The sequence below is a fragment of the Ambystoma mexicanum genome, chromosome 11 (genome assembly GCF_040938575.1).
Source record: "Ambystoma mexicanum isolate Mex_15411 chromosome 11, UKY_AmexF1_1, whole genome shotgun sequence".
NCBI lineage: Eukaryota > Metazoa > Chordata > Amphibia > Caudata > Ambystomatidae > Ambystoma > Ambystoma mexicanum.
Window position 1 is genome coordinate 427,044,314 of NC_090934.1, and position 21,896 is coordinate 427,066,209.

Consider the following 21,896-nt stretch of genomic DNA (forward strand, 5'->3'; position numbering starts at 1 on the left):
CAAGCCCTAAAGCCATCTTATTTGGGTAGTGTCTAATTCCCAACCGAGAAACGGACCATAGCAACGGCCCGCCCACTCTTTTTCACGTGACTTGCGGCGTCATTATTGTGATTTTCAGGAGCAATGTTGGTGTTGGTGAGCGGGAAGCTGCTCGTGCAAGTGCAACTCGGCTTGCAGCTGCAGCGGTTAAGGTGGGCATTTTAACACTAGACGGAACCGAGCTGGAACTCGGGCAGGCTCTGGCTACCAGGCTATGAGAGCAGCAGGAGTCGCGGGAAGTCTGCCGGTGCAAGGGGGCGGCGGGGAAGAGAATTACATTTACTTTAGAAATCATGTTCATCTATTCAACTTCAAAGGTATGGCGGGCTAAGAATAGGAACACTGACAGTGAATGGTGATGTTTAACTGATCAAAGGGGACTAATAAAGTAATTTAATGTTTGACAAGGGTGTGTTTAGGATGGGTGGTTTTACAGGGGATCGGCTGGGGATATCTGCGTGTGGTTCGGGAGAGGGACATGGGCTTCTTGGTGAGGGTCTGCAAGGGAGAAGAGGCATCTTGCTATGTGGAGGGAGAATGGGGCATTATGGTATTTGTCTAGAGGGTGGGATGGGGCATCTTGGGGTCTGAATGGTTGGATATGAACACGCTGGTCTGGGGATGGGGCACATCCGTATGGGTCTGGAGGGATGGGGCATATTGGTGTGGGTCTGGAGGGATAGTGACACAGTGGTGTGGGTCTGGAGGGAGGGATGGGGTACATTGCTGTGGGTTTGGAGGGAGAAATGGGCACAGTGGGTCTGGAGGGCGGTATGGTGGCATCTTGGAGGGGCCTGCAATGGATGGATGGGGGCACATTGGTGTGGCTCTGGAGGAAGTGGATAGAGGCACGTTGGTTTGATGGAAGGGATGGGGCACATTGGTGTGGGTTTGATGGGAGGGACAGGGCACATTGGTGTGTGTCTGGGTGAGGGATGGGGAATCCTGGTTTGGGTGGGATGGGGACATCGGTGTGGTTCTGGAAAGAGGGGATGGGGCAAATTGGTGTGGGTCTGAGGAGGGATGGAAGCACATTGGTGTGGGTTTGATGGGGGGATGAGGACATTGGTCTTTAGGAGAGGGATGGGGCTCATTGTGGGTCTAGTGGGAGGGATGTTCATCTAGGTGTGGGTCTGGAGGGAACGAGATGGGGGCATCTTGCTGTGTGGATGGAGAGATGGTGGCATCTTGGTGGTGTCTGCAATGGGAGCACATAGGTGTCGGTCCGGAACAGATATGTGGAATCTGTTGGTCTGGAGGTTGGCATGGGTCATCTAGGTGTGGTATGGGGACATCTGTGTGCATCTGGTGGGTGGGATGGGGGCATCCTAGTGTGGCTCTGGAGGGAGTGGATGGTGGCCCATTGGTGTCGGTTTGATGGGAAGGATGGGGCACATTGCTCTGGGGAAAGGATGGGGCATATTGGTGTGGGTCTAGAGGGAGGAATGGTGGCATCTTGGGGTCTGCAATGGATGGGAGCCCTTTGGTGTCTGTCTGAAACAGGTATGGGGTTTCTGTTGGTCTGGAGGATGGCATGGGTCATCTAGGTGTGGGATGGGGCATCTTGGTGTAGGTCTGGAAGCAGGGGATGGGGCACATTGGTTTGGGTTTGATGGGGGACATTGGTCTGTGTCTGGGGCACATTGTGGGTCTGGGGGTAGGAATGGTTCATCTGGGTGTGGGTCTGGAGGGCAGAATGGGGGAATCTTGCTATGTGGATGGGGGGATAGTGGCATCTTGGTGGGGTCTGCAATGGATGGGGGCACATTGGTGTTGGTCTGGAACAGGTATGGGGCATCTATTGGTCTGGAGGGTGGGATGGGGACATATGTGTGCATCTGGAGGGCAGGATGGGGGAATTTTGGTGTGCCTCTGGAGGGAGTGGATGGATGCACATTGGTTTGGTGGGAGGGATGGGGCACAATGGTGTGGGTCTGTGGAGGGACGAGGCACATTGGTCTGGGTCTGCAGGGAGGGATGGGGCATCCTGGTTTGGGTTGGATGGGGACATCAGTGTGGGTCTGGAAGGAGGGGATGGGGACACATTGGTGTGGATTTGATGGGAGGGATGGGCACATTGGCCTGGGGGAGGGATGGGGCACATTGGCGTGGGGCTGCAGGGAGTGATGGGGGATCCTGGTTTGGGTTGGATTGGGACATCCGTGGGGGTCTGGAGGGAGGGGATGGGGCACATTTGTGTGGGTTCGATGGGAGGGAAGGGCACATTGGTCTGGGGAGGGATGGGGCACATTGGTATGTGTCTGTAGAGGGATGGGGCATATTGGTGTGGGTCTGGAGGGAGGGATGGTGGCCTCTTGGTGGGGTCTGCAATGGATGGGGGCACATTGGTGTCGGTCTGAAACAGGTATGTGGCATCTGTTGGTCTGGAGGGTGGGATGGGGCATCTTGGTGTGGGGGGATGGGGACATCTGTGTGCACTTGGAGGGTGGGAATGGGGGTATTTGGTGTGGGTCTGGATAGGAGGTATGGGGGCACATTGGTGTGGGTTTGATGGGAGGGACGGGGCATATTGGTGTGGGTCTGGGGTAGGCATGGGGGCATATTGTGGGTCTGGGGGGAAGTATAGGGGCATGGTGTGGGTCTGGAGGGATCATCTAGGTGTGGGTCTGGAGGGCGGGATGGGGGCATCTTGCTGTGTAAAGGGACTGATGGTGGCATCTTGGGGGGTCTACAATGGACAAGGGTACATTAGTGTTGGTCTGGAACAGGTATGGGGGATCTGTTCTGGAGGGTGGCATGGGTCATCTAGGTGTTGGTTGGGAGGGTGGAATGGGGCATCTCTGTGTGGGTGGGATGGGGATATCTATCCATCTGGAGAGTGGGATGGGGCATCTTTGTGTGGGTCTGGAGGGAGGGATGGGGGAATCCTGGTGTGGGTCTGGGAGAGATGGGGCACATTGGTCTGAAGGCAGGGGTGGGTCAAATTTGTCTGGGTCTGAAGGGTGGGATCGAGCATCTTGGTTTGTGGAGGTGGATAGCTTGGTTTGAGTCTGGAGGGCAGGATGAGGCATCATGGTATGGGTCTCGGGGGACTGGTGGCATTTTGTGGCATGGAGGTTTGGTGGGCTCTGGAATGGAGGGATGGGGCAACCTGGTGTGGGTCTGAGAGGGAGGTATGGGATATTTTGGTGTGGGTCTGAGATGGAGGGATGGGGCATATTGGTGGGGGTCTGAGAGAGAGGGAAGGGACACATTGGTGTGGGTCTGGGGAGGGATGGGGCATCTTGGTGTGGCTCTGGAGGGCGTGGATGGAGGTGCGTTGTTTTGATTGGAGGGATGGGGCACATTGGTGTGGGTTTGATGGGAGGGACGGGGCACATTGGTGTGGGCCTGGGGGAGGGCTGGGGCATATTGGTTTGGGTGGGATGGAGACATTGATGTGGCTCAGGAGGGAGAGGATGGGAGCACATTGGTGTGGGTTTGATGGAAGGGATGTGCACATTCGTCTGGGGGAGGGATAGCGGAACATTGGTGTGGGTCTGATGAGGGTATGGGGGCACATTGGAGTTGGTTTGATTGGGGATGGGGACATTGGTCTGTGTCTGGGGGAGGGATGGGGGCACATTGTGGGACTGGGGTAGGGATGGTTAATCTAGGTTCGGGCCTGGAGGGAGTGGATGGATGCACATTGGTTTGGGAGGGATGGGGCACATTGGTGTGGGTTTGATGGGAGGGATGGGGCATATTGGTGTGGGTTTGAGGGAGGGATGGGGGATCCTGGTTTGGGTGGGATGGAGATATCGGTGTGGGTCTGGAGAGAGGGGATGGGGACACATTGGTGTTGCTTTGATGGGAGAAATGGGGGACATTAGTGTGGGTCTGGGAAGGGACGGGGCACATTGGTGTGGGTCTGCAGGGAGGGATGGAGCATCCTGGTTTGGGTTTGATGGGGACATCAGTGTGGCTCTGGAGGGAGAGGATGGGGGCACATTGGTTTGGGTTTGATGGGAGGGACAGGCACGCTGGTCCAGGGGAGGGATGGGACACATTGGTGTGGGTTTGATGGGAAGGATGGACACATTGGTCTGGGGGAGGGATGGGGGCACATTGGTGTGGGTCTGGGGAGGGATGGTGCACATTGGTGTGGGTCTGCAGGGAGGGATGGGGCATCCTTGTTTGGGTTGGATGGGGACATCAGTGTGGCTCTGGAGGGAGAGGATGGGGGCACATTGGTGTGGTTTTGTTGGGAGGGACAGGCACGCTGGTCCAGGGGAGGGATGGGGCACATTGGTGTTGGTCTGGGGACGGATGGGTGCATATTGGTGTGGGTCTGGAGGGAGGGATGGTGGCATCTTGGTGGGGTCTGCAATGGATGGGGGCACATTGGTGTCGGTCTGAACATGTATGGGGCATCTGTTGGTCTGGATGGTGGCATGGGTCATCTAGGTGTGGGCTGGGACTGTGGGATGGGGTATCTTGGTGTGAGTCTGGAGGGAGGGGATGTGGGCACATTGGTGTGGGTTTGATGGGAGGGATGGGGGACATTGGTCTGTGTTGGGGGATGGATGGGGCACATTGTGGATCTGGGAGGAGGGATAGTTCATCTATGTGTGGGTCTGGAGGGCAGGATGGGGGCATCTTTCTGTGTAGATGGAGGGATAGTGGCATCTTGGTGGGGTCTGCAATGGATGGGGGCACATTGGTGTCAGTCTGGAACAGGTTTGGGGAATCTGTTGGTCTGGAGAATGGAACAGGGACACCTGTGCGCATCTGGAGGGTGGGATGGGGGCATCTTGGTGTAGCTCTGGAGGGAGTGGATGGAGGCACGTTGGTTTGATGGGAGGGATGTGGCACATTGGTGTGGGTCTGGGGAGGTATGGTGGCAAAGTGTGTGTCTGGTGGGATGGATGGATAGTCTAGGTGTGGGTCTGGAGGGCAGGATGGGGGCATCTTGCTGTGTGGAGTGACTGATGTTGGCATCTTGGGGGGGTCTGCAATGGATGAGGGCACATTAGTGTTGGCCTGGAACAGGTATGGGGCATCTGGTCTGGAGGCATGGGTCATTTAGGTGTTGGTTGGGAGGGTGGGATGGGGATATCTGCATCTGGATAGTGGGATGGGGCATCTTTGTCTGGAGGAAGTGATGGGGCATCTTGGTGTGGATCTGGGAGGGATGGGGCAGATTGGTCTGGAGGGAGTGATGGGTCAAATTTGTCTGGGTATGAAGAGTGAGATAGAGCATCTTGGTGTGTGGAGGTGGATATCTTGTTTTGAGTCTGGAGGGCAGGATGGGGGCATCTTCCTCTGTGGAGGAAGGATTGGGCATCTTGATGGTCTCTGGCATGGAGGGTTGGTGGCATTGTGGTGGACTCTGGAATGGAGGGATGGGGCATCTTGGTTTGGGTCTAGAGGCATGGTGGCATCTTGGTGTGGGACTGAAAGGGAGGTATGGGACATCTTGGTGTGGGTGTGAGAGGGAGGTATGGGACACAGAGGTGGGTCTGAGAGGGAGGTATGGGGACATTGTTATGGTTGTGAAGGCAGGCATGGGGCACATTGGTGTGGGTCTGGAGGGAGGGATGGGGCACATTGGTGTGGGTCTGGAGGGAGGGATGGGAGCATCTTGCTCTGTGGAGGGAGGATGGGGCATCATGGTGTGTGCTTGAGGAAGGAATGGGCATCTTGGTGGACTCCGGATCGGAGGGTGACATTGTTGATCTGGAATGGAGGGACAGGGCATATAATGGGGGTATGTCAGGGAATGATGGAGCATGTGTGTCTGAGTGAGGGCTGAAAGGAAGGGGGATGGGGTATGTATGTAGATCTGTAGAGAAGGATGTTGGTCTATTGGAGGGGCGGGAGCATGTGTGTGTCGAAGGGATGGTGTAGTCGGGGTGTGGGTATAGAGAGAGATGGCGGATGACGCCATCTGAGTGTGAGTCTGGAGGTAGAGAGGAGGTATATGGGTGTGGCTCTGGATAGAGGGGTGGAGCATCTTGGTGTAGTTATGGAGGGACGGATGTTGGTGTCTTTTTCTGGGTTCGGAGGGAGGGATGGTGGCATGTGGGTCCGGGGGGAGGTGGCATTTGAATCTGGAACATGTGTTTGGGAGGAGAAATGGGGCATTTGAGTGTGAATTGGGACTGGGTTATCTGCTTGTGATTTGGGGCTTGAAGGATCATTAACAGCGGAGCAACGGGCCCAACCTCGGTTGCATCCCTGACACGCACACCCACAGCCCAGGGCACCCCTTGCACTATGGTCTGGCCAGCAGAGCAGTCCGGGGCATGTGAGGCAACCAGGTGCCTGGGAGCGGGATTCCCTTCCTCCGGAGTGGGGTCTGCGACCCGGCAGATGGACGGGGACGCCAGGCAGGGTTTGGTTATGTCCCCAACCACGCACCACAGAGGGAGCCCCACGCGCTCCCCCGCTCCTCACTGAGACGGCTGCTGCACCGGCCAGGGGCATGCACTCTTCTCTCTGACATACCAGCGGGCATTGATGGTTGTGCCCCGGTTGGCAGGGAAGACCCGAGTGGGGGCAGCTGGGAGCACAGGGAAACTTGGCTGTTCTCGAGGGACTCCTCCCCAGGCAGACAGGGGCCCATCACAGCAGGCGCGAACCCTGAGCCATGGCGCAGCAGGCTTAGTCAGCGGGCGTTGAGGTTCCAGCTGCCCACATTTGTGGGCGAGCAATGGCTAAGCCTGCTCGCCCGAAAGGGGAGCGGAGGGGGTCGGGTAAGGATGAGTGGATTGGGCTGGCGGCGGAGCTGCTGCAGACGGCGTGCAGGATTCCCGGGCTGAGGACCTGGCTTTTTTTTTGGTTTATTTTAGAACCACAAAGGTCTCGGCCGACTACCAAGTGAGATGGGGAGCTGGGCTGTCTCGCCACAGGCGGCGCTGCCTCCCCCCGGACTCTCATGCACCTGCAGGGTCCAGCCGACGTTTGGAACAAAATAAAAGTTGCCTGTGACCCTTGGCGTGGATCACTTGGCTTGCGCGCCGCTGAAGAACGCAGATTTGCATACTTAAGAATTAGCGTTTAGCAAAATCAATGATACATACAATTTGTGAAAACAGAAATGCTTATGATGCAAATACAAGAACAGCAAAGAGAGAGAGAGAGAGGTGAAGCACCACATATATATTAAAATTAATTAGGAAAAAATCAAACGCAAAATCTTAATAAGACAAGAGCATGCATCACTTTTGGTCTGAACTCAATAAATATGATTGATTCAGCCTAAGGTATCATCAACCCTCCCTCTACTGGAAATATACTGTACATGTGAAGCAACATCCTAAAAAAAACATTACTATAAATCGTTACTCAAACTCCGTATCATTGACTATACCTAATTTCAGTGCATTCAAAGTTAAAAGTGGTTATTCGAAAACTCATTACTTTAGTTTCCAATATTGTTGGCCATTGATTTTCAGGTGACATTAGCCCAAAATGAGACAAATGCTGGTTAAAAGATCTTATTCTCAAATAATTTTTAAAAATTGTATACTAGTTTATTACAAACCTTTAAAATACAGATTTAGATATACCTTTATTCCACTCTCAGTTTTATGTTTACCGGCTGCTTCTGTGTCTTTTAATTTTTTCATCACCTTTTCCAGAAAGAATGTTAATTTGATGGTTCATTTTCGGTCAAAGTCACTGAAGAGCTCGCTCCACCATTCTTCAGCATCCTGTGTTGATCTTGCCATTATGAATCTTCCCATGTGGGTATTACGCTCTTGATTTAACACCGAGCATGATAGAGTTCGGTGTTTCAGGGTTTCATGATGTTTTCCACATAGGCGGCATATCAGTGAGGCGGTTCCATCCTTTGTCCAAAGAGTTTGGATTTCTTGCGTTTGGATTTGATTTAGACGGAACTTCATGAAGATTGACCAGCGGACTCTACCTGGGAATTTATTCAAGTAGGGCTGGATAGTATTGTACTGACTTACTTCAAGAGGGACAGTATTCATCGCTCTATGTGTGCGATGAGTATCACCAGTGTCAATCCAGTCTTGTCTCCAAAGCATGATTTTTACTTTGTTTGGATTATTTTGCAAGGTGCTCATATTGGAGCCTATATCTGCCAGTATTTGCTCACAACGTTGGACCCACCAGCTTAGCACTCTTCCGCTGTTTATGCAGTCTGTCTCTTTGAAGATTGCGTATTTGGGCAATCGCCGGCTCTGTGGTCATTTTACGGTACTCGTTAAGTGTGTTCAACGTTATTCTTGCGTTGATGGACAGCAGACCCAATTCATATCTTATGCACGCAGTTGGAACACCGCTTGGAAGCCACAGTTCTTTTGACCAAAATGAATGTTCAATTGAAGGCCAGAATTCAGCACAGCATCCTAATGCACCTTCAGCACCGCGTATCATCGCTGGCATGGCCTTTTGTTTGTAAAAATTCAAGACTGGCGTTAAAGAAAATTTGCTGTATCTTTTATTTAATTCACAAGCTTGCGCTCTGAGTTGCATACATTTGGCCTTAGATTTTTCTACCCAAGGGGCATCATTTAAGTTGAAGCTGATGCACATACCTAGATAAATGTTTTTTTTACTCATTCGATGGTTTCATTTCCCAGTTTCCAAACAAACTTTTTTTTCTCCAATGGTTTCTCTATTCTTTAGCAGATCTTGTAGTACTAGGATTTCTGATTTCCTTGTGTTGACACATAGGCCATTTTGTTGAATATATTGTTGATGTTTAGCTTGCATTGAAGACCTATGGGTGTAAGATCTAGCAACACAAGGTCATCAGCGTATAGAATCCAATTTACTTAATTACCATTGATTTTTGGAGGAACCACATTGGCTCCTAGTATGCATCTCTAATATCTGAAATTAACAGGTTGAATATAATTGATGCCAAGGGACAGCCCTGCCTAACGCCTCGAGGGGTTTTTATGGGTTCTGATAGGGAACCTTTTTGGTCTAACCTCCCTCTTATTATTGTGTTTTTATGCAAATCTTTTATCGCCATTAGCAGACTGGGCGGTGAGTTCCATGCCTACAATTTAGACCAAAGCAGCTCTCTATCGATACTATCAAAAGCTTGGGATGAATCCACAAACGCAAGATATATCTTTTTGTTTGATCCGATGGCTTCCATTTTTAAGATGTTAAGTATCATTAGGTTTAGGCCACATCCCACTCCCTTGACAAAGCCGGTCTGTCGACAATCCAAGTGAGTACTTGCTGTTATCCAATTCAGCAAAAGTTTTTGTAGCTGAGCAGCATATATTTTTCCAAGAACGTCCAAAAGTGCAATTGGTCTATAGTTTTTTGGCTCAGGTCTATTTCCTTTTTTGAAAATCGGAACCACAATCGCACTTTTCCAGCTTAACGGTGTGGGTCCTATGCTGGCTATGTTCTTGAACAGGTTTAAGCAGAGATTAGCTCACTCAACAGGATTATGTTTTAATATGTGGTTTGTTAGACCACCCGGTCCGGGCGTCCTTGATGAACTACTATGTTGAATACTCTGTAAAATGTCTTCAACATCAAATTGAATATTCCACTTGCATTATTTGGGGTCGCTTAGGTTCAGGTGTGAGCCCTTTTTTCTTATATCCATTTTCAAAGTGGGAAATCCACTGTGCCTCGGTAACCATATTGGCTTCAATAGCTTGTTGTTTACAGCTGGTGTTATTTATTAGCTTCCAAAACTCCTGTGAGTTTTTATTGCTTAAACTGAACATTATTGCTTCTGCATCGTGTTGTTGTAAAATGGCCTTATGGGATAACAACCAATTTTTGTACTTTTGCTTGGAGGCTTTTTCGCTACTTGTTCGGCCTCCTTCAAAAAAAGGTGTTGTCTAAGTTCTTTGCACAGTTGACGCTTTCTTTGACTACCTCTTCATCATAAGAGTGCTTTGGATTGAAAGTGCCTCTTTTCAGGCCTTGATCATGGTACGAAAACTGTTCCAAGAAGTGTAAATATTCAACTTTATTTTCTATGTGATCTCTTGAGTTTTTACAATAAGCTTAAGTTACTGTCTTAACGTCAGTTGGTTTTATTCTCAGACGTAATCTGTTTATGTTCCACTTCGACCATCTGGTCCCAATTCGAGACTTCCTTAGTTTCCTGATTGGAAACTGTCAGTTTGAGTTGGCTCTGGTCACTCAGGACGGATCCAGTTATTTGGAGCTGCCTTACATGTCGACTTAGGTTTTCTGAGACAAAGAAATAGTCTGTGATTGAAGTTTGATTTTTACTGCACCACGTGGTTTGCGCCGGGATGTCTCCTTTCGTGTTTCCATTTACCATCACTAGATTTCTGTCTTCTAGGGTGGCTTGACATTTTTGGGCATATTTTTGGAGAGCTGTAGCCCCTCTATTTCCGTTGGTCGTGGCTCTTATGCAATCTAAACTCATATCCCCACAAAGTATGATGTTTGGGGCTTCTTGGGCACTATTAAGGTCATTGATAAAATCTTGCTCAGTGTTAATGAATTTGATCGTTCCGGCCGTTTTGTGGTTCCAGTAGACGTTAATTCAATCATATTGCGTTGTCTTCTCGTTTAGGGCTCCTCTTAATTGTATTACAGTGTGTTGTGTAAAAGGAGAATAGTTGAACGAGCTGATGAGTTTCATGCCACTGTTTTTTCTAATAAGAGTCAATAGGCCAGCAGGCAGGAGAACGATTTTTCTTACAATAGCAGGATTTATTGCAAGTTCGAAGTCATCAGCAATGGGTGAAGCAGTCAACCACGTTTCCTGGAGACATATAATGGTAATGTCTACTTGCCAATTCATTGCGCTTTTAAACAGGTGACTAAAACCTCTCGTGTTCCAGGATACGATGGTGATATTTGGGATTCAATCCCCTGATGGCATTAGCTGACCTGCACTCCCGCTAACCAATACCAGTTGGTTGATTTTTCATTCTCTTTAGAGCACTCCTTTCTGACGGTCTCATTGCCCGTTGTATTTGGATTGCAGTGAAATGTGATTTTTAATATTTTCACCTGGATATCCAACTTCCTGGTTTCCATAATTTTTGGATATCATGAAGCGTTTTTCACTGGCTTCTGTTTTTGTCACCTCCTTAGATTTAGGTACCGGGGGAATTTTGTTTCACATATAGCGGGTTCCCCTCATCCCGCGTAACACTTTAAGAGGCACTGTGCTCATCCTTTGGCAGTTTGGCTGCTTTCATGTCTCCAGACATCTCTTGTATATAAAACCCTAGTGACAAAATACATGGAACTGCATTCAATAGCATGTCGCATATCAATCTAGAGTTTATGTGGAGACGGACTTCATCATTATGTTGCTCGTCAACAAATTCAACAGTTTGTATGTCGTTGGACTCTATTGATCTTAATCTAGGAACATGATGTAATAAACGCATAACGTTATTTCTATTCAAAATTAGACAGTCCTTGGATGCTAGAATGTGTTCCAATTTCAACTGATATTTTGCCATCCTAGGATTGATTTGTTGCGATTTGTCATTTTTTTTTGAAGTTTGTGAAACACTCCAGCTTCTTCGTTCTTCACTAGAACCTTTTCTTTTGTAGACATTCTCAAACTGTAGAGGTTCGTTGTCTATATGTGAAACTTGCATTATCTTTTCAGCTTTGGTCGACGGATCCTCACGGGCATCTTTATAGACACACCTTCCTGGTCCACTTACGATGTCTCCCCGTTGCTCAGTTGTGCCACTGCAAGCAGTTAATCGCTGTCTTTTAGCGTCCATGATTTGGAATTTCGAATCTTCATCAGGGTTCTTTGATGTTTCATGTCCTCAAGTGGATGGAATCAATGAACACACTCTTCCAGTAACTTTGATTGTTGGTTCAGTACGAACTACTTGAGTGTCGGCCTCCGAGCAATGCGTTCCACGTGATGACTCGGGATGATCCACTCGACATATTTCATTTACTGGATTAGGCACTTTGTTAGATGCATTAATATCTTCAGGTTGCTCATCATCATACGTAGAGAGATTCATTAGTTCATTTTGCGATATTTCTATACTCAGGTCAGGCTCTACACGCTCGATATTGAGCATGTCAACATTATGTTTCATCAGTTGATCTTTTTTAACCGTTGTGCTATTTCTCTCGGGAATTGACAAATATATTTACTGATTTTAGATTCCTGAGAAATTTTCTTGAGTCAATGTTATTTTTTTTCGTTTGCAATTTTGATTCTTGGTTTTTTGTTGTTGAAGGCATTGTAGCCTGCGGGCCTTTGCTCTTTTGGAAGATAGCGTATGTTTTGTCAAGGGCTTTCTCCACCCGATCTTTACCACCATCTACAATGACTATGGAGCCTTCGTTTGTTGGACTCAAAGAGACGTGGAAAAGGCACTTCCTTGTATGAGTCTAGGGGTTCCTCCACCCGATCTTCACCACCATCTACAGTGACTAAGGGACCTTCTTTTGATGAACTCGAAAGTCGTGAGGAGTCACTTCTGAGGAATTGGTACTTGATATTGCAAGCAATTCCAAAGGTTTTTGCAGATCGCCGGCAACACGACTTTCGTTATTGGAATCGGGGTCCTCCAGTTCTGGGATCACTCGACTTATTCTGCCCATCAGCTTTATTTTTTGGAAGCTGGATGTTGCCAGCTTGCAGAGGTTGTTGTTGCTCAGAGTCCTTGCACCGGCATTTCTCCCTCTCAGTGGGCTCTAAATGTGAATTTTTGTTGTTTGAAATTAGTTGATGCTTCACACTGTGAGTTCCCTTCTCTTCTTTATGCATATTTTGGTTGCATTTAAGAAGTCCAAGTACCTCCCTAGCAACTGTTGCCAGCAATTTCTTGTCTTCACTATTATTTCTTTTTTGATCGGCCAATTCCTTAAGGGATGTATCTATTCTTTTTATGTTTTCCCATAGTCTGGACTCAGATTGATCATTCCGTTGTTCAACATTTAACAATTTAGAGTTCATTAATGCTGAAAGTGTCGACAAATCTTTGATCATTTATTTGTTCATACATTTTGAGCATCGGAGCTAAGGCTATAGTTAATGAGGACTTTACAAAAAGGCTGCAGATCGCTTAGCGAATCCTTTAGTTGCTTTCTGATGTTTGTTTCTGTTGAGTCTTTTGTTTTGTTGAACTTGTACGGTTGTCTTATCTTCGCAAAGTCACGCTCTATGAATGAAGAATCCAGGGATGATTTGTCAGTTGATGATGGAGGCGAGAGCTCATTTTCACAATTTGCCTTAGAGATCTCGATATTACTGCTCCGTTGAATGGAGCAAGGAGGAGTTTTATTAATGCTTGAACTCATCACCTTGCTAAGAACATTGTTGCTTTTTTGGGAGCAATAAATTGCTGTGGCAGGGCTCGAATCTATCCGTCTTCTTTTTTTGGAGGCGGGCGGCCACTGGGCGAATGAAATATCCTCGGTTGCAAGGGCATCCCCGACGGAAATACCATCGTTCGATGTCTTCGAATTTATAGCTCCATTAATTTCAGTGAGATCCTGGAGCAGTTTAACTACAGCCAGAGAGTCGCGCCTTTTTCTTGGGCGAGGACTTTGGTTATGGTCATGTATCGTTACATTGTGCGCAGCGAATTCTGAGGTTTGCTGTTCGGGCACAGGTGACACATTGTGCGGCGATGCCTTTGTTGAGTCGATTTCAAGGACAGCTGCATCAAGAAGTATGCTTTTCGTGTTGTCAACCTTCATTTTCAGTATTTCGGGTTTTAAGGTTGATTTTTGGGCAGGCACAGTCAAAGTGAACAGAGCAGATGTGACAGTAGTTTTGTCAACGCAGCCGACACTTTCAATCCACGATCCTGTGCTTTCCGAGGTGAGACGCTGCATTCTACGCTCGCACTGATTGCTCGGAGGTGCTCAGCTCACCTCGAAGCACTGCATTGCTTCACACACCAGACTGCGCAGAGCTGGAACGTCATCGCTCAACCCGGCCGCTTTCGGCGCTTCAACGCTCGAGTCGACAGGACCTTCAAAAGGGCCGCTCGCCTGCAGCTCAACAAGATTTAATGTCAGGTGAGTCAGAACCGCTCTGTCTTCTAAGGAGTCCATTCTGTGTGGATTTTGTGGAATGTCTAGAGACTGTAACCGGCACTGTGGCAAAGATTTTGGGCAAACGGGCCATGGAGGGGCTTGATAAAGGGACCCTTCCATTTACAGCTGCCGGACTCAACACGGAAGAGGCAGAGTTGCCAAATCTGTTAGAGCACACACGGCTCTTTCTGTCATTTATCGTCAAAGCATTACTAGTAACTGAATCAAATACTTCATTGGATTTGCTTACTTGTGAATTGCCCAGTGTAGGATCCGTCCAGCTCATTAACTGGGCTGGCCTGCAGAGCCCTCCTTCCCCACCGTGACATAGTTGGAGCCGGGTGAGAGGTTGATGTAACTTCCACGGAAGTTCTTTGTCGGGCACCATTCAAGCCTCCAGAGACTCACGAGACTCTGCACCGACTCTGCGCCGCTCTGCGGACTGTAGGGGGTTTTAACCCAGCGTTTCCTTCCTGGAGCAGTAGAGGTAGAGAAAGGACTAACAGCACACAGTCCCACAGCAGCTCAGGTAGGATAGAACAGCAAGCAGCAAACAGGGTGCCCAGAGACTCACGAGACTCTGCACCGACTCCGCCTTTTCCAAAACAGCTGGACTGGCAACACCAGCGCTGCCAATGCCCAGGAGCCGATAACACAAAGCGCCTGTCTGTTAATCTCGTCGGGGAGCGGTGTCTCTGCAGTGGGGGGTGCTCACTACTCAAATCAATTTGTGCGGGTTGCTGTCTGTCGTGTCCCATGACTGCCGGCCCTGGAGTGCTGGCCCTGTGACCAAGTGGGCTTTAGCCGTAGATCAGGACAGCACACACTCGGCCGTTTTGGTTGGATGGGGACACCAGTGTGGGTCTGGAGGGAGGGGATGGGGCACATTGGTTTTGGGTTTGATGGGAGGGACGGGCACATTGGTCTGGGAAAGGATGTGGGCACATTGGTGTGGGTCTGGGGAGGGACAGTGCACATTGGTGTGGGTCTGCAGGGAGGGATGGGGCACCCATGTTCGGGTTGGATGGGAACATCAGTGTTGCTCTGGAGGGAGGGGACGGGGGCACTTCGGTGTGGGTTTGTGTGGGGGACGGGCACATTGGTCCAGGGAGGGATGGGGCTCATTGGTGTTGGCCTAGGGATGTATGGGGCATACTGGTGTGGGTCTGGAGGGAGGGATGGTGGTATCTTGGTATGTATCTGAGAGGGAGGTATGGGACATCTTGGTGTGGGTCTGAGAGAGAGGGATGGGGCATATTGGTGTGGGACTGGGAGGAAGGGATGGGGCACATTGGTGTGGGTCTGGGGGAGGGCTGGGGCATCCTGGTTGTGGTGGAAAGGGGACATCGGTGTGGCTCTGGAGGGAGAGAATGGGAACACCTTGGTGTGGGTTTGATGGCAGGGACGGGCACATTAGTCTGGGGAGGGATAGGGCACATTGGTGTGGGTCTGAGGAGGGTTCGAGGCACATTGGTGTGGGTTTGATGGGGAATGGGGACATTGGTCTGTGTCTGGGGGAGGGATGGGGCACATTCTGGGTCTGGGGGAGGGATGATTCATCTAGGTGTGGGTCTACAGGGTGGGATGGGGGCATCTTGCTGTGTGGATGGAGGGATGGTGAAATCTTGGTGGTGTCGGCAATGGATGGGAGCACATTGGTGTCGGTCTGGAACAGGTATGGGGCATCTGTTGGTCTGGAGGGTGGGATGGGGCATACTGGTGTGGGTGGGATGGGGACATCTGTGTGCATCTGGTGGGTGGGATGGGGCATCTTGGTGTGGTTCTGGAGGGAGTGGATGGTGGCCAATTGGTGTCAGTTTGATGGGAGGGATGGGGCACATTGGTGTGGGTTTGATGGGAGGGACGGGCACATTGGTCTCAGTGAGGGATGGGGGCTCATTGGTGTGGGTCAGGGGAGGGATGGTGCAAATTGGTGTGGGTTTGATGGGAGGGTTTCAAGCAGGAGGCTTCAGAAAAGTTACCTTACGGATAACTGGTTTGTGGCGGTCAAGTACTCATAGCAACGTCGCTTTTTGATCCTTCGATGTTGGCTCTTTTTATCATTGTGAAGCAGAATTCACCAAGCGTTGGATTGTTACCCACTAATAGGGAACATGAGCTAGGTTTAGACCATTGTGAGACAGGTGAGTTTTACCCTACTGATGGTGTGTTGTTACAATATTAATCCTGCTCAGTATGAGAGGAACGACAGGTTCAGACAATTGGTGTATGTGCTTGGCTGAGGAGCCAATGGGGCGAAGATACCATCTGTGGGATTATGACTGAACGCCTCTAAGTGAGAATCCCCCCCCTAACCGTAATGGTACTGCAGTACTGTTGAGCCTCGGTTGGCCTAGGATAGCCGGCCTCTGGGCCGGTTCGTAGAGCAGCTCGCCTTAGGACTTGAGTGTGAAAAGAAGGGGACCACCTCTTTCGCCTGTAGTGCACTACATGTTCCTGGGGAACCCGGTGCTAAATCATTCGACGACGATCTGATTCTGGGATCAGGGTTTCGTAGTGGCAGAACAGCTACCTTGCTGCAATCTATTGAAAGTCGTCCTCTGAGCCAAGCTTTTGTCAAAAGGCGCTGCAGTGGTGCATCCTTCCTTCCTCCCGCTGTGCCGCAGGGTGCACAGAAAACTCCCACCCACCCTGGGTGCACACCCTTGGGGGTGTTGGTGCTGGGTGGTGGGCACTCTCCTTCCTTCCTGGTCAGCCTGACCGCAGGCCGAGTGGCTCAGCCCAGCCCTTGGAAGGCAGGCGGGGAAGAGGCATGGCAGCTTAAGCCCCTGCAGCCAGAGGCGCTAGAGACTTAAGTCAGGGGTCAGGGCGGGTACAGGCGCTGGGCCATCTGGTTGGGCCCAGCTGATTCCATTTGTCTCCGGTCAAGGTCTGTAAACCCCCACTACGTGGGTGCTTAATAGTCTGTGTGGAAGTGACACCTGCTCCGCACCTGGACCAATGCAAGGAAGAGAGTCTGGGCCTTAGTTTGCTGGTGGCGGCTTAGTGCACAGAGGCTGTGCCTTAAGTCCTGGCCCCAGCAGCGCTGTTTCCGAGTGCAGAACTTCTACCGAACACACAGATGCACGAGCAAATGGAAATTCCGGCCCCTGTTTCCGACTAAAGTTTCAGTGGAGCTAAGGCACGTGCAAGTAATGGAATTAGCGACCCTGTGGGGTCCCCGTACCTCGACACGGGTAGAGGCTGATAACGCAGCCCGGCCGTACCTCCAGGGCGGCCATGGTGCCTTCCCCATCCTCGGGGTAATGTCATCCGTGTGTGATCAAGTCCCCAAGCCCAGCGGCGGTCGCGGGTGTGCCCCGGCATGGTCACTGTGCCTCCCTGGAGGGAAACGTTCCCCCGCCTTGTGGGCAAGTGTCCTGCAAAATGATTTCAGAAAGTTGGCCACCCTACTCGCCATCTGGTTATGCAGTGCTTTCCAATGGGCCCGGACAGGCAGTTGCCCATGGGCAGGGGGCGGTATCACCCCACCCCTGCCGCCCTGGAGCTCTAGAGGTCGCGGCTCTTTAGACCTAGGTCTCCAGATAAGGCGAGTACTAGTCCTTTTTACACATGAAAATCTTGTAAATACGCCAGTTTTGTTATTTTCCTGAGTACATTTACACACAGGTTTAGAGCAGAGGGCAGTGCAAAGATCAGGTTACTTGACAGAAATCAGAAGGCTTCTTGTGATTGTTTTATCTACAGGGCTGTAATTGCAAGCCACCTCTGAAAGGGAATGTATTTCTCTGAAGCATTTCAAAAAAATAAACTACACACTGATAAAAGGAATGGTTTCTTTCCATTCAGCTTCAGAAGCACTGTGCATGCTTTCCTAGAATTTTAGGATTGTATAATTAATAGGATGGAAAACTAAGTTGAAATTGAGAATTTTTTAACAAGTTATGCTTTTTTTCCAGTGAAAGCAAACCAGTATTGCACAGTTGTATTTTCCAGAGTTCCGGTGCTGTGTGCATAATCATGCAGAGGCAGATCATTTTTACACTTCTAATTCAATTTACAGTCTAATTATAATGGTGTGTAAAGTGATGACTATGCACAGTCTAGTTTACATCCATTCAACCTTGCAGTCAATGGGGTATATTACTATAAATGGTCAGTGGCAGCAGAGTCTTTGCTGAAGGGTGAGTAATTGTCATTACACTGATCACAGGTGTTCTAGCCTCTCAAATCTTCAAGACTACAAATAAAACATCCAAAACCTGACTCTCAAGAAAATGCAAGCGCTGTTCAAAACAAACAAATGAAAGTTACATTGGTAACTGAAATAGAAACTCAGCAAACCCTGTCCCTGTGATCAGTCCAGATAGGTATTTAACTGTATGTAGCGCTTCATATATGGTTTGTCCTACATCTAGGTACTGTGATCATTATACCTCAGTCGATACTCATTTGACCAACCTCTGAAGAATGTTAGCCAATAAGATAGCTCAGCCGGTTGAGCACTCGTTGCTGCAATCTCTGCGTGATCTGTGGGTTGCGGGTTCGAATCCTGGCAAGTCCAACTCAGCCTTTCATCCTTTCGAGGTCGATAAAGGAGTACCGGCTGCACAATGCTCTTCCGAGCATGCGCACCATTCAAGGGCAGCCGTTCGCCTCGCTCAGGCTCCCTTGGCAGCTCTCCTCCCCACACACGGGGCAGTCGTACAACGATTACGCCGGCCCGTGTTCTTCTACTGAGCATGCGTGCAAAAGCAGCATCTTTATTTAGACGCATGCTGAGTGCAGTACAATGAAGCACAGCTCCATTTTCTGACTGCAGAGATCAGACGGAGTGCCAGATTCCTCCAAACATTCGAACGAAAAGGTAAATGAACACCCGGGGAGCCAGACATAATCTGGCTCCTGAGATATTCAATGATCCAGTTATAATCCGGTTCCCTAGGTTCCATCTAGCTGAAACCAGGCACTATTTATGCCTTTTTTCCGATCTTTCTGTTTTTCTGTCCCACTGTTCAGGCAGACGCTTGCAGCTCCTTTTTCCGATCCAGCATTCTGGGCTTTCCCCAGCACGCCATTTTTTATCCATACGGCGCATAGCAGTATCAAACCACAATGGGGTTGGTTTGCAGCAACACCTAAAGGTATCTCACACTTCCATTACTTACTCACTCCATGTTTATATCATTGGGCAAATGGAGGGGGATATTTTGGATTAATAGTATTTTTTTATTTTATGTTATATCAGAGCAACTAAGTGCTTTGCTTCTCCTCTATCTAGTATATTGTGGCACAAGCCCATGTCACTCATAGAGTACGATTTTATTGTATTTTATTCCACTTCCACTAACCTCTGGCATCTACCCAGAACCCAGGCCGGTGTAAGGCCACTCCCTGTTCACCTTCTCAAGTCAACTAGACATTTTCTCTTTAGTTTTTATTAAAGGGTCTTGTGACAGTGACATATGTATGTGCATGTCCTTTAACTACGGTGCATCTTATAATCCACTTTAGTAACTCGAGTTCCCCTTAAATCTCTTACAGGGAACTCCACTCCTTGGCTCCATGAAGAAGGCTGTGACCCACCAAAGCCGAAACGTCCTGGGACTCCTCCATCATAGCGGTGGGACGGAATCCCCCTTAAATCTTAGTTGAGATCTATTTCAGAGACGTCGATCAATCACCCCTTTTTGGTCACCCTTTAGCCTGGCTATGATAGACCCTTTCGAGGGCTTTATACCTTTTTGAGGATTATTAAGGTTACACCAGTTACATGTTGCATTGGGTAAACCTGGTATTAACCCATTGGGTAAAACTGTCTTACAATCAGAAAAATATAAAAACAGAATGTATTAGTGGCAACATGATGCCTTTATACTACTGTCTTGTTTTGGATCAATGTTAATACACAGCACATGCTTGTATGAACTGACTTCATTTTCTGTTTCATGCTTTGCACCTATACTGTTTTGTACTTTGTTGTTTGATTTGGGTGAAATATGTGCACCCTTTTGTATGATACTTACAATTCCTTCATAAAATGTTTAAAGAAATAAGGAGAGCCACTTAATAAAAGCTGGTCTTGTATAAACTTATGATCTAGCACATGTGGATGATTACTGTTGTTTTTCATGTACTGCTATCTTTGGCAACTATATAAATTGTGACACCCAAAGATAGTATACTGTCTCTAAACTTAAACTGCAATAAATAAACTGCAGTTAGCTTAGACTTCTCCAGTCAGGACAAACCCCCCCCCCCCCCCCTTGTACACATCAGCACGGGACAATTGGCCACCCTATCTGCGAGCCCTGCCATTTGGTAGTTGGCCATATGAATGAATGCAAGGACCTGATGGGCGGGCGGCTCTGGAAGTCTGGATGGGCGTCAATTATACATTTTTTCTCCAGTTGGATCAATAAGGAGCCTGGACTTTTTTTTCCAAAAGGTCCCCCTCTGTCACTCTTGGTACACAGATTACAAGAAAGCTTAGTCGCCTTCCTCCAGATTACTATAGACAGGGTGTGAGGGACCTGTCTCCGCTCCACTTGGTTCTCACTGCCCAACCCAGGCTCCATGGCGAAAGTATCCCCCTGCCTCGAAGCTATGTGTGCATGAATGTGTAATAGCTGGCTCAAGTTGAATGGGGAAAAATTGAGATTGTTGGTGGTCCCTCTGTCAAGGTGCATGCCCCCAAAGCCCTGAAACCCCCAAGCCCAGCCCAGATTCTGGCCTCCTTTGGGACTTCCCAGGCCCCAGCTAGGCTCACCTGGGCACAGTCCTGGTACCGCTGGCGCCAGGCTCATGGCAAGTGTTAAATACATGGTCTAATTATTTGGTTTTGAGATGCTGAGCCATTCAGTACAGGGTGTGGCTTGGGACTACTTTACCAGAGAGACAGGATACGATGAAGGGGACTATTTTCCTGGAACTACTTGCAAGGATATTTAAACCGCACCTTGCAAACTGAACACTCTTCGCATTAATCTACACTCTTGCAGCGTAACGCTCACTGTGTCAGTTCTTGCTTCCTTTCTGCCACGCCCATCCAGAGTCTTCTATTCATCGGCACCTGTGAAAATAGAAGAACAAGAGTTATTCACGCATTGAAGGCCTTAACTGCAGAACATCCGGACCTTGCCTTTACGCTTATCCAAGGGCCGCCGCATTTGTAGAAGATCAGAACAGAAGGCACCCTCTCGGGTAGCGACGCACCTGACTCGGCCTCCTCCAGGAACTCCAGCGAGCAGTTCTCCATCATTCTGCATCGCGCCGCATCTCGACACCATCAGTCGGAACTTCCATCTTCTTCCTGGAAAAGCGCTGCACCTGCTGAACAGAAAAGACAAAGCAGGTTAGTCGCACACAACAAGAAGGCTAAAATAAAGCGAACTATTAGCGCATCTCGCACAGCGCTCTACTTACCGGCAAGAATCGTGCACATCATTGTCATGAGAGTCATCCATCATCCGAACACCGCTTTTGTGCCGCACCTGAAAGACAAAAAACGAACATTAGATATCTTGCATGCAAGGACTTAAGGCAGTTATTTCAAGGAGTTATTGGAATAGGGACTTACCTGCTTACTCCGGTCCATCCACTTCAGCAACCTCCATCGGATCAGTGAAGTAACTTGATCCTGGAACTACAGAGTAACCGCGCCCCTGCCAGAGAGTGTGCAGGACGGAGAGCTCACCCATATAATAGACAAGGTGAGCCAGGGAAAGAGAAGGATAACACGGAAGGAGGTGAAAACCAAAACCAGCTCCACACAGTTGGCTAATATCTTGTTTCAACTTGCAGACAAACATCTCCTGAGGCAAGACAGAAGAGAAGACGCAAGCAGGCCCTCATTAAGCAGAACAACACCAGTGCAGACATCATCTTTCGCGCACGAGCACACCCCCATGGAGACCAGGGGAGCGTGACAC

The 21,896-nt window shown here is 49.2% G+C and overlaps 1 long non-coding RNA gene across 1 annotated transcript; it reads left to right on the top strand.

Annotated features, from left to right (window-relative positions):
* The first annotated feature begins 1 nt into the window (after position 1).
* On the top strand, positions 2-20,208 carry LOC138503479 (uncharacterized). The gene is made up of 3 exons (XR_011279645.1): positions 2-191; positions 18,985-19,109; positions 19,510-20,208. It is a non-coding gene; the product is annotated as an uncharacterized lncRNA (long non-coding RNA).
* Positions 20,209-21,896: the final 1,688 nt, after the last annotated feature.